Source organism: Salminus brasiliensis, chromosome 21, assembly GCF_030463535.1.
Source record: "Salminus brasiliensis chromosome 21, fSalBra1.hap2, whole genome shotgun sequence".
NCBI lineage: Eukaryota > Metazoa > Chordata > Actinopteri > Characiformes > Bryconidae > Salminus > Salminus brasiliensis.
Window position 1 is genome coordinate 13,510,786 of NC_132898.1, and position 14,103 is coordinate 13,524,888.

The 14,103-nt window shown below is 41.4% G+C and overlaps 1 protein-coding gene across 1 annotated transcript in view; it reads left to right on the forward strand.

The window, feature by feature from the left end:
- The first annotated feature begins 214 nt into the window (after positions 1–214).
- alpl (alkaline phosphatase, biomineralization associated) overlaps positions 215–14,103 on the forward strand; it is a 39,328-nt gene continuing 25,439 nt past the window's right edge. The window contains exon 1 of the mRNA XM_072666178.1: positions 215–321. The gene's annotated coding sequence lies outside the window, so the exon portion shown is untranslated. The remainder of the gene's footprint in view (positions 322–14,103) is intronic.

Here is a 14,103-nt window from a genome sequence, read left to right on the forward strand (position 1 = left end):
CGGCAGAAGAACTGTAAACCACTTCAGTGCGCTGACTGAGCTCAGGGAGGCAGCGGGGCGCCGGCAGTGTCCGTCAGCAGGAGGCGCTCTAGGTCCACTTTATCTCCATTATTCCGAGCTCATTGATTCTAGGGACTGGTGGGCTGTCCACATCGGGGCACAGCGGCGTTATAAAAGCAATAACGAGGGACAGAAGGAGAGAGAGAGAGAGAGGAGGAGGAGGAGGATTGGAGAGCACCTAGCATTGCTCTGCGATTGGACTGCATTTGAGGAATTCGCCGGTCTCGTTAAAAGTGCGCTGATTGGGCCACAGCACACAAGGTAAGTGGCCGTTCACACCACTTTCAGGTCTTTTCAGCATGTTTTTTTTAACACTTCTCAATCGGATGCCCTTTTCAAATGCCGAAAATGACTTCCAGCGGTGAAGACTTGAGTGGCATAACTTCACCACTGAGATCAGACCATGTGCTTGGGTCTGGTGCTGGTGCTGAGTGCCTGAATCCTGAAAGGCAGCCTAAGTCACTGCTGTCTACAAATGCATCAGTAATTGCGTCTGATTGGCTTCATGGGAGGAATGCTGATTAATCTCTTTCCAGCCCATGTGGACACGCTGAGGGCTTTTTTTTGGGGGGGAGGCAAACCCACAAACAGCCCCATTGATGCAGTTCAGGATGACACATTCTCTATTTAAATGTGTGTGTCATTTCCAAGGAAGGAACTACTTATAAGAACTCATAAATTGCCCAAAGTAAGCAAATAACTGAAAGGCAAAATTGTGTATTGATGTGGAAATGAGGTGGAATGTAGTGGAGTCAAAGCAGGGCTCACTATTTAGTCTGTTTACAATGTGTATTTGTATGCATGGCGCATTTTCTAAAGTTAAAGGCCACCTTCCCAGACACGGGTCAAGATAGAGGCTCAAAGACCACTTCCCCGCACACAGCCAGACTGGCAGAAAATAGATTAAACAACCAGAAAAAAAATATATGCACATATGACATATTTTCTCACATCTACATTATATTTGTACTTTACGTAAATATATGTAATAGGCTGGCAGAAAGCTATCTGTGCTATTTTCCTCATACACCTGGTCTAAATGTTTGTGACTCCCCTTCTAATGAATGCATTCGGCTTGACACCGACGTACAAATGCTGCACACATCCACCACAGAGCTTGCCTAGACCCTGATAAGACGTATTGCGGATGGAATAGAGAATATACTCTCTGGAGCAGATAAACATGACCTATTGGCACCATGCTGCCTAATACCAGGTATGTGCTAGAGGGGTGTAAAGCCCCCAGCATTGAACCGTGGAGCAGAGGAACTGTGTTCTCTGTAATGATGGATGGTGCTCCATCTAATACTTTTGGGATGAGTTGGGGAGTTGGGGGCGAGGTGGGGTGGTGATCAACCAACATCCTGACCTTACTAAAGCTCTTGTTGCTGTATGCAATCAAATCTTCACAGCAATGCTTCCAGTCTCTAGTGAAAAGTTGAGACTGTTGCTCAGGGTAAAAAAAGCAGGATAAATTCTGTTTTTTTCCCTTGATTTTGGAAGAAACCATGAATGAGCAGGTGTCCCAATACTTTTGCCCATATAGTGTACCCAAAATCTATGTGCAATATTGTAACATAAAGCCTTGCCTTGTCCTTGTGTCTGCTTGTTTCTCATTCTTGTCTCTATCTTTCCATCTGCCATGTGCCTCCCGGTCCACATTCTGAGAATGAGAGCTATGGATCTAGGTACTCTGCCCTTGCATAATGGCCCTGCCCCTCTTCGGGGGTGAAAACAGTCACCCTGATTTGACTTAAAACTTAAATTTTCAGGTCTTTGACAATTTAGTTACATAAAATAAGCATTTCCTGCAGATTCCTAACTATTAGAAGTTCAAAATCTATGGCCAGCCAGGCATGCCGGTCAACGGCATCATTATAAATGAAATAGGGGCTGATGAGAATCCTTTTAGTGTGCCTCCCTCAAAGTGGGTTCATTGATTAATTTAATCAATGACGACTCAGTTCCCTACAGTGTTATTATCATGCCATTAATTCAGCATTTAGACCCACTTTGAATTTGCATTAATATAACAATAATCATGACCTTAAATCACTTCAGGGAACTTCAGGCAGGTGAAGCTGTTTTGACCAATGGTTTTGACCACATTTCAACAAATCCAGGGAAAATCCGACCGGCTGCTTGGCTAACACTAGGCTAATTGGGATTTCCTTGGCTTTTTACCATGCTCCATGTTACCATGCTCTTTCAGTTCAGCGTCAGCATTCAGTACTTATGATTATGACCATTATAACAGTTGCCTTTAGCATCCGTAACTGACCTCTGATGAAGTGTTTGCCACAGATGTACACGTATTAACTGACCGGGTTCCAAAGTTTACCACTGTCATTCTCTCTGCAGATGGCCAGAAGCCACAGACTTTAGGCATTTTGACACTATTGTTTCCTGTATGGCACCGACCAAAGAGGGGACAGGGACGACAGGGAAGTCTCATGTGGTCTTCCACCTGTGCCCTGCCCTCCTGTTAGTGCTCTCAGGTGTTTGTGTTAAGTAAGGGTGGGGGAAATTTGGATTCTTCGTCTCGAAGATGCTTTACTGACGCAGAGAACTTCAAACTCTACAGCGAGACCAAAATAGTTGTGACGTGATGCATAGACATCCACTGCCACAGAATCTTATGTCACCATACCTGCATATTTCTGCTGAACTGGGTAAACTCCTACATGTGAAATGCTAAGCCCACATGCCAAACCTGGCTTCTCAGCCAGCCCTCGAGTTGCCCACTGTGTGAGGGCTGCAAGGGAGGGTAAGACATATTACTACGTTTTTCCACTGCAGCCCCACTGCTAAACCTTCCAGTTGACTTTCATTTGTTTTATTAATACAAGACATTGGATATCAATTTATTATGGATCATTATAAATACTTTGCAACAAAGAAATCACATCGCAGGTCTCGAAATCAATGCATTTTTTCACATTTGTTTTGTTACATTAATTATTTGAACTATTTAAGCTCATGTTGAACTAACTAATATCTCCTGCTTGTGGTTCGCTGTGCCTTAAAATCCATATTATTCTACTTTATACTGGTGTAAACTAGGTGTAAGCTATCTGGAAAACCAAAGGCTTTAAGAAGCATTAGTATAATGGCTCACTGGCTTTATTGTGTGCTGTGGTGCAAATTGACCCTCTCAGAGTTTTAGTGTAATGGCCCTTTTCATTGGTGCTCAGTTTAACAGCTGAACTGCATTTAGTCCCTCAACAATACTGCACCTGAAACGACTTTCAGGCTGCCTGAACACCATAAAACCTTTGTCTTACTGCTGCTGAAATGTAACTGTCTGGACTTATTTTAATTTGGTGACTTCAACCAGTAAGTAGGCTGCGACATACATTGAATGATTTAGGGCAACTCCAGTGAGTCAGATCAGCTGTTTTCCATAGACCCCTTTAAATACCCCCCTTTGCTAATTAGATAAAAAGAAAAACAAGAACAGTAGAGGCGGTAAAGCTCTGAAAGTACTATTAGTGGCATTCAACACCAGCAGAATCAGAATGCCCGCTCTTCACACCAGGGCCTCAAGACATTTGAGGTCAGTGGAGAGGAACTAGAACTAGAACAGGAAGTAGAACTTTGGTTGGATAGAGCCCTGCATCTGCAGATGCTCAAATGATTAAAGGGCATATGTTATACTTTCGTTTTTTTGTTAACCCCTGAGGTCTGAATGTCATGTTTGTGTGGGTTTACGCATCACATTTCAGTTAATCATGACCACTTCAGACTTCTCCTTATCTCTTAGAATTAAACTGGTTACTGCGCCTTTAAGGCTGATATGCTATATGTGTATAAACAAGCTCTGTTCTGATTGGCCCGCGCATTTAATAAGCAGTCAAGGCGGAAACACCTCGTATAAGATTGACGTAAATGGGCAGGTTATACTGCTGTAGACTGGATTAGTTTGACCGATCCGACTTTTTCTGTTTCAATACCGATAATATACATAAACGTTGCATATCCGCTGATACCCGACACCAATCCAATATCATTGATCAATTAATAAACCATATACCTCATCGTGTGGGAGAGACCTAAAGCATCTGGATTGAGTTAAACATCTTTACTAGGTTTGGAAAACAAGGTGTGTCAAAGTAACACAGATATAAATGAACTGAATTGCTGTTTATTTCTCACTAAAATAAATAATAATGTTAAACCTCCTCCTAGACATAATGTGAACCTGGCAGTTATTTTTCACATGATGTCCAAAATTCTTGATGAATGGGTCTACAGAAACCCTCCAAAATGACTTGGACTAAAAGCTCTTTATATCCACTTTCATCAGAAGTGAAGTTGGCCATTTTGGAGATTTTTTTTGCATGCCTTCAGTCTTCAACAGTATGAACACTATAGAAGTTGAAGTATCAACATAGGCTTTTTACTCAAGTAAAAGTGCAAAAGTACTGATTTCAAAACTACTTAAAGTATAAAAGTAAAAGTAATATTAGGTAAATTAATGCCAAAAGCTTAGGCCGTGCCACAGGGTCCTATAGTGCACTAGCCCACTACCCCCCCCCCCCCACCCAATATTTTTTTAAATGCATTTATAATAATATCAAATATATTAAAGGAGCATCTATGTGCACTACTGAGCATTAACATGTGTTTCATAGAGTGGACACTGCTGTGTCCTTGCTGGAGTGTGACGTGACGTGTGCAGGTGCGATGGATCGCTTACAAACCAATAGGGTGTCAGAATGGAATATGTTTATACTTCTCATCCAAATACAATCAAAGTCATACTTTCCAGATGGTGCGAAAAACATTACTCCAGTAAAGTATAGATGACTAAAATTTCTTCTCAAGTAGGGTAACAAGGTATTTGTACTTTGTTACTTGACACCTCTGGTAATAAGGAATGTTTCAGCCTGGACTGCTTTTTGAATTAAGCTTAATTGAGGGTGGCCAATCAGAACGGGTAACCGTCTTAAAGTCACAGTATCTAACGTTGTTTCTTTAAGCTTAAAGTTGGATAATGGCCATAAAACTGAGTATTGGTGAATGAGCCACATCGTAGGTGGTCTTTTAAGGAAAGAACATGTATGAAATAATAGGAAAAGGTGAAATATGGGACATTTAATCAGCATTAGACAACATTAGACAGCATTAGACTGTGACAATGCAGTTGACTACTGTACGTTATATTGAAGCTTTGCTTCACATTTCCTCAGACACGTGTGGAGTGAGTCACTGCAGCCTAGCCGTGCCACAATCAGCGAGACGTGACAAAAAGACCTGCTTTAAATGCAGTTTGTCCCGCGAGCTCCAGTTCTAAGCCATTACGACAAAAGACAGGGTCTTAGTGTTGCGACAAATAACCATTTACAAGGGTTTCGCCTTACAGCCCTAAGTGCGCCCCAGACATAATACTTATTGGCGTCCTGTTATGGATTGTGTGTCTGCTTGATTGGTATGCTGCTCTGCTGATGTAGTTCTGGATGTAACTGTAATATTGTGCTGGCAGTGCTTTGAACTGCGCTGGTTTTGAGGAGAAATGACAGGCAGCTTTGACTAATATTGCCTTCAATTTCCTCTTCAAACTGACTTTAGTGGATTAGAGTTCGTAACCGATTAAAAGTGTTTGCTCGTTCATTGTTGTCGTTTTCACTGAGAGTTTTATCTTAATCCTGCACTGGTATATTCCGCAGATCCTGGATTTATAAAAGCCCTGTTTTGCGCCTTCAGCCTCCGTTTCTGCGGAAGCTGAATGGTGCAGCTTGTATGTGAGCCTGAGCTTCAGTCCTATTCTGTGATTATAAAGAGGTATTACTGTGCAGTTTGGGGGAACAGTAGTGTTCGGGGTCAGAGAAAAAGAATGCCATTGACCTTGCCAGTAACAACATCCTGTGCAAAAACAGCCAGCTCTCCAGTACAGAGTCAAAGTTCAAATCTACCAAGAAGTGAATTTCTAGACCAATGATGACAACCCATAGTTGTCTTTTTCTGTGTTTGGCCAACAAATGCACTCGTGTTCGTTTTAAATTGATGTTGCAGAGTTTACAATGTTTGCTTAGTTTTAACAATATCTTTATTTACTTTTGGTCTTACATCAGAATATTATATTATTATTATTAATATATGATTCAATTATTAAGAATAAACTCTTTACATGAACTTCCATTCAAAGTTCAATTTTTTTTCTGAACTTTTACCTACAAAATCACCATTTTGGAGATACATTGGATATAATAAATTAGATATAAATATATTTATATGTAAACAAATTAGATATATATAATATCTAATAATACACATCAATAAATAGATATCTAATATATATTATATATAATATAAATGAGTCTGAATAGTATTAATTTGTCTAGCAATTATTATAACATACACAAACAATACAAAAGAAACTAAATAATAAAATTGAAATTAATTAATTAAAAATAAATGAATGAATAAATTGTTTCCTTTAAATGGTAATTCATATCTTTCAAACACACTTTCAAGTACTTACTTTCATCAGTCAGGACATATTTGGTATCTGACGTAGAGATGTCCCAATCTGATCTAGCGGCCTGGCTTTGGGGCATATCCAAGCATTTGCTTAAAGAATCAGGTATCGGCTATTTTAAGTCCCAACCGGTTCCAGCTGTTTCTACCGCTGTGTTTTAGCAAAACACTCTCTAGATACTCCAGCTGCCATTAACTAACATCAATCACAGCCCTCAGCAGTGGGGAGCGTTCTCCACAGTGGGCCATGTGAACTTTGCTTTGGCCACATTTGAGCCGCTGTTCTTCCAGACGTTTGTTGTCTGTTGTTGTTTTTTTTTTTACGTTCATGCCACCAACACTAAATGGACAAATGTATTGGGACACCTGTTCATTCTTTATTCTCTACTGTCCAGGGTAGGCTTTCTGCTAGATTTTTAAGCATTGCTGATTTGATTGCATTTACCAACAAGAGTGTTAGTGAGGTCAGGGTGTCCCCAATTCCAACTATATTATATTATATTATATTATATTATATTATATTATATGGTAATACACTTCCACTAAGAAACGCTCTGTTTTACCAAATCAAATCTTATTTGTATGGTGCCTCTTATAACTGCTATTGCTGCAGTGTCTCCTGAAACAAGTGTACATTCTCATTATACGTCAATTCTCATTACAGTGTTTCAGTAATCTTAATTTTATGCATTCCGTTGCAGTCCGTCTATCTTCTGGATCGTCAGTTAACCCCTTAAACAGCCTATGGCCCGCCGGTGGGCCATACAAACTTCTATTACCAAAGAATAACCCCACCAGTTTGTACAGAAGTCCCTGTAGTTACTAAATAATACATCTTAGTATGTAATAAGCCTTGGCATGGGATTAAGGGTCTCTCTGTTTTGGAATCGCCTCCGCTGTCCATCCGTCGCATGCATGTGTCCAGTGGTCCAGGCGTGCTAGCTGCCTTTTTCGCTGCTGTATATGTAATTTGACCTAGTGACTTGCTCTGACGCTCGTGATAAGAGTTGTAGTTCCAGCAGATGAGAACCACTTTTATTGACCTTGTTAGGATATTCCCCGCAGAGGGGTCAAAATCGACCCATGAAAACTGTGTTTTCCATGAAGGAATGAAGCAGCAGATTCATTATGCTTTGCACCTCGTTCCTGCACATCATTTGGCAACAAATAATGTTGTTTGTTTTGAACAGACGCACGGAAGAATGAGACCCAGGGCCCTATTTTACAGCCGGCGCAAGACGCATTAAGATGCTCATTGCCGTCTTATACCCCATCAACAGTCTATTTTCACGCCTTCCGCCTGCGTTGTTTAAATAGCAGCAGTGCTTGCGAATATATCCACACAGATGGGCGTGGTGGTTTGAAATGTAGTGTGTTGAGGTAAATTTCCGGCATATTGCTATCTTGGCAACGGAAAACACAGGTGTGCCACTTCCTGAAAGCAACCTAGGCAAACGACAACAGTTATTCAGACAACGTTCATTGCTGTCTTGGCAGTGACAGCCGTTTGCCCAACATCGCATACACCCCCGCTAGGCGCCATTGAAATAGCAATCCGCCAAAGTCAGGCCACACCTGGCTCTTGAAGGGACTGGCCAGTGACACGCTGATTGGTTTATTGCACGTTTTGCCCAAAACATACCCATGATTAGTTAAGAGACTTAGTACATGGCTTTTGTGCATTTTGAGCAGCACAAGACATACTTTGTCTTTGACGTTGTTCTAAAAGCAAAGACACACTGACACGCCCTAAATCAAGCTGCGTGGTGCGCGGTTGATGGCTTGCCTAAAGATTTTTCTAAAGATTTTACCTGCTTTACTTAACGGGCAGTCGTTATTGGTGAACCCTGGACTGCGTATGGGTTAAGTAATAAAAAAATATATTTTAGATATTTTCACCCAAACTATTCCTTTAATGAAGAGCTAATTGAACCTTTTAAAAGTCTGGCTATTACCAGAGAATAGCCCCACCAGTATGTTCCTGTAGACGGAAGTCCCTGTAGTTACCGAGTAATATACCTTAGTGTGTAATAAGCCTTGAAGTGTGAAGGATTAACCAAACCAGGCATTTGGATTCCTACCACAATTAATACTGGGCTTCCATAAGGAGAGGTTAGGTTAGGGTTAAACGAACACATGGACACAGGTATAATCATCTGTTTTTATTGATGTTACTTGTATTTATTGTAATATTAGTGTTTTACCTGCTTATATCAGTCAGGCCCTGAATGGCCCTGAAAGTCCAATGTTAGAAGTAATAATAGCATAGTAATAATACTAGTTATTCAAATTTCCCACTGAATCAAGAAGGTAGAGCTGGTCCTCCTGGTCCGGGGGGCTTTTATAGTAGGTAATGGATTTATAGAGTCTTTTCCTAAGATGGAGGAGCAACTAAGTTGAGTCCAATCAGCCAGTATTAACCCTAATCCCCCCTCCACTCTCTCTCGCTCTCCTCTCGCACGCATGCATTCCCAGTGGAATAGTAGTGTGCCACAGCCTGACTGAAGGGTCTTTTTCTCTACACCTTCAGCGAAAGTGGATTTGTTTTGTCTTTTCAGTCTTAATTGAGACCGAGGCTGATCGGATCTGTTTGCTGACGCTATGAATCAGGACAGGGTTTGGGTTTTGGTGACGTCTTTTTTCTCTGGCGCGCTGGTCCTGTGCGTTCTGGTGTTTTTGTGCTTCTTCACCTGCCGCCTGGCTTCCAGGGTGCTTCCTGTTGGAGGGCCGATGCATTTCTGAGTGTGAACTGGCCTTTGAGAAGCGGTAAAGACTGTCTCACCATTGCTGTCCGTTAGTGCTAGGCAGGACATAGTCTTTTTAAGACCAGTTAAGATGTGTGTATAAATTTAATGAAGGTCCCTAAACTGTTCAGCTTGGATTTACAGTTGTGGGATAAATCTTTCATTAGTGCAGTGTGTCAATTCTGTAAAGGTCAACAGAAATTGAACCATTCACTGAATGACTATACTGACCTACTGCACTAACATAGCTGCATCATATTCATTTTACTGCATTTGAACCCTCTAAAACGAAATAATGCATTCTTTCATAATAATTATCCAGATTACCAGATTTCTACATGTGTCTTTGGGGAGAGAGTTATCTCAGGCTATCTCAGCCCAGATCCGGTCCTTAGGACTAACCACTGGACCTTGGGTGATCTTTTCAAAGCTCCTCCCTCTTTGTGGAATCCTGGCACTGAAAGATCACTGTGGGAGATCACTGTTTGGTGAAGTCACACTCTGTAAACAGGTGAGGGAAAAAACAACATGCTAAGTTCAAGGAAGAGGGAAAGCTAGCAAGCCTGGATGAAGCAGTCTACTAAATGTGCCTAAAACAGTGGAAAACCATTCTCTCCACTCTTCTGCTCTCAGATATGAGGTTTTATCCTCTTAACGGGTGTGATCAGAGCATCAGTTAGCTGAACATTCCTGGCTACACATTGGTGTCCATGGATCATTGGTTCTTTGGTAATTTGGTTGGATTGCTGTCGAGTCCAACTGCAGTTTGGCCATTATCCCTAAGAAACGTAGCAGTCGTGCTGCCGAATGTCTAACTAAAGGGGGCGCATCCCAACAGGAAAGTGATGTCAGTGCATGCCCTCTATTGTCACTTCTTGCTCCTGGGCTCCCCCTACAGTCAGGAAATGTAATTTATGCTTAGAAGCACCCATCAAGAAAGAACCTTTACATGGGTTTCTGGACAAGCTGGGAGTTACAGAACTGTCACTGAAAGTTAAAGAAGCATGTGGGCCGAGGCGGTAGAGCAACATTAAAGGAATATATACAAATATGACTTACACAGCGTTGTACAGTTCTCACAAGCATTGTCCTATCAATGATAGAGCTGCTAATGTCCTGCTAATGACCAGTAAAGCCCAAACATGATTCTAATGGTGCTATTTTAAGGTAACTATGCTATGTAGTGTTGCTTAAAATGACAAAGCAGCTTGCGTTCTAATAATGTGGAAGCATGATGAAGAAGGGGGCGTCCCAGTACTTTTGCCCATGTAGTGTAATTTGAATGATATCGTTACAGGTTTAAAGGATCGCAGAATTGGTCCCGAAGCTAATGGGAAAATTGCTGTTTTTCATCATGTGCTTGTGAATTGGTACTCAATGGTCCATAAGCTGTTAGATCACCATTAATACAGTAGACTGATGTAGGACGGACCTTATGTTACTGTAAGTAAAGATGCTTTTAAGTGGAGATCTTGTATGTGTGTGTGTGTGTGTGTGTGTGTGTGTGTGTGTAAAGTGAGAGAAAGACAGAGAGAGGGAGAGAGAGAGAGAGAGAGAGAGAGGGGTGTCCAGTTAATCAGCTTTGTCATGCCTATTAAACTCCTCTGTGCAGTGGCACTCAATCTCATTAAAGTGACCTTCAGTAAAAAAGCGAAGGGGAGCCACAGTAAGAACGGCTGAGCGCTGGGCCGTGTTTTCATTACAGCAGTGTTTTCTAACCCTGTTCTAACACACCTAATGCAACTTATCAGCTAATTAACTCGACCTTACCTAACAATTCATTCAGTGACTTTGTCTTTATCTCCTATATTCCATTAATACCTTTCCAGAGAGTAGGTGGGCTGTGTGCATGCACACGTTGCTGGTGAAAACGGATCAGTAGATGGAATAAGAGCTTTCTGCATGCACCACATAAAAGAAGCAGCATGCTGCCTTTGTTGGGGGATGCACTGTAATTGGTACATAAAATACATACGATAACACCAATGACCAAATTTTCTGAGTGGTCATCTGCGTATCACTGAAACAGCTATCAAACCCCAAGATGGAACCACCTGATTCACCCCCATTCTGAAGCAAATCCAGCCCATTCCACAGGTAAAGCATGCACATGTACCCGACCGTCCAAGTGAAGTAAAAGAAAAACAGATCCAAGGAACCAGTCCAAATGCCTGTGTCCATTGTAGGCACTTTGATGGTGGACAGGGGTTAGCATGGGCGCTCTGACTGGTCTTCAGCTGCTTAAGCAGGGTGTGATTCCCTGTGTGTTGTGAGGTATTCCTCTTGTAACCATTTCTAACCATTTTTGAGGAGCATAGTAGCCCTTCTGGTGGTTCGCGGACGGATAGGATGGGTCTTTGCTGTCCTGCTACATCGATGAGCCCAGGCTAGCTGCCTCTCATCAGTGATAAAATTGCAGTTACAGTAACACATAAGATTCTGCAGTAACGGATGTCCATGCATCACATCACACCTATCCTACCTGTTTTCTCTTTAGTGATTTGGTCTGCTGTATCTCAGCTCTCAAGTGTGCAACACAGGAAGCCTGGGTTCTCAATGACAATCTATGTTTAGTACATAGTGTTTAATAGAACACGTACTTTGCATGACCGTGTTTCGGGAACCACTGCGTATGCCTTGTTTGATCATGACTGTTTCCTGAGCCGGTGCACAGCGTGCATCTGCTGTTTATTCCTCTCTAAACATTTCCGTTCTGTTTCTCATTCCAGTCATTCACATTTGTTTTCTTTTCCATTGCCGTTTTCCTGGCTTTCAGCGCTCTCCTGTTTTCAGTGACATTTAAATCCAGTAATATAACTATTAGAATGTGAATATATATCAGGCCTCATTGCAAGACGGACCGTTTCTAACCTTTGGACTGGCATTTGCACTAGAACATCCCTGAGGCTGCATAATTCATTACATGTTTATTATAGACAAGTAGGTTAGAATATCATAACTGTTGAAAGATGACCTCATACCTTGTAAACAGTAACATTTGAAGAAAAGGGGAAATCAAGGTTTTATTCCAAGTCATTTTTGGAGCGTTTCTATTGGTCCATTTGTCATGAAATGTTCAAACTATGTGAAACCATGTACATCTGGTGTTTTCACATTGTCCCGTTTTCTTACCCTTTCTGTTAATTGAATGTGGGGATGCACCGATCCAATAATAGGATCATATATGAGTCTTGATTCTAACAAAATTAGCTGGATCGGGGATTATTAGGCCGATCCGCAGGACCGATCCACTCACTGGACCTGATTACTGCACTGCAGGTATTCTAGGCTTCATAACTCAAAATAGCCATACTAGCAAACTTTCTAAAACCTCCAAGAAGTTAATAAAGTTTAGGAGACCATTTAGATGTCAAATGCATATAAATTAAGAACATGGAATTAAAACAAGAGAATTAAAACAAGAGACTACTGATCAACATTCTGTTAGTTTTAGTTTATTTTCTTTTCATCAGAGCCTTTCGACAAGACATCCAGTCTCTCTGAGCTGCTTGAGAGCTTTCTATTTACAGTGGCTGCAGTCTTTTCAGGCCGTTTCTTTCTGTAGGAGCTGGAAAAGGCAGCATTCCTTGTAAAAGCACAATCATCTTTCTTCTTGGTCCTACACACCTCTCCACCGTGCCGGCTGTGTTTGTTTTCTGCTTCCTGAACTGCTTATGTCTACACTTAAGCAGACACTTACGTCTACTTATTACACTAACTAATGCACAAGTGGTGGTGCTCTAATTAGTATGCTTGTGTTTGGATTGGGAAGCAGCCTTCGTGTTTGAGGAAGGTGAACAGAAAGCAGTCACCTGGTACTTTTTGTCTTGAAAAACATTGTTTCATTGGGTTTTCACAACATTTCTGTTGTCGATAAAGGGCTTAATAGCTGCACAGAAAAATGCTCTGTCCACATAATTTGATAAAAAATGCTAAAATGTCTGTCGTAAAAAATCCATGGTATGGCGTTTTTTTATGGTGCCCCCTTATGGAGAATCTTTAGCCTGCTACTCATACCAGTCTTACACCAAAGACTTTCTTTCTGCTTTTGTTTCTGCTTCATTGTTCAACACCAGAAGCATGATGGGCTATAATCTCACGTTTTTAGATGTGAGAGAGTGAGGCGCCGAGTGTTTCCGCCGTTTAATGTGCTGCCACTATGGCCTGGGGAATAATTAGGCCGATCCACAGGACCGATCCACTCACTGGACCTGATTAGTGCACTGCCGGTATTCTAGGCTTCATTCGTTTAACAGTGTATGTTTAGCATTAGCAAGTTAGAGTCAGAAAAGAGTGTAGTAAACTGTTATATAATAAAGGTGCACGTATTTGTCACTGTACAGTGTACACTGTACAGCGAAATGTGTCCACCGGATTTAACCCATCTGGTAGTGAACACACACTCACACACACACATGTGTTAGGGGCAGTGAGTACACACACACACCCAGAGCGGTGGGCAGCCAACTCCTGCGCCCGGGGAGCAGAGAGGGTAAAGGGCCTTGCTCAAGGGCCCAACAGTGGCAGCTTGCCGAGCCCGGGAATCGAACCCACAACCCTGTTATATGTTAATGACCTGAATTATTCTGGCTGTTACTGGATGTCAATTACGGTAGATTTCAGATGTAGTATTTATTTTTATTTAATATAAAATTATATATATTTAATATACAAAATGCTGTTTCACAAATGTTTTAGTGTTTGTATGCCCACATTCAGACAGAAAATCTAATGTTTCTAAAACTGTTACTCCTAGTTATGGTAGTTATGTTTTATAAATGTGAGAAAAGTCATTGTACACAATTTTTTCATAACCTTT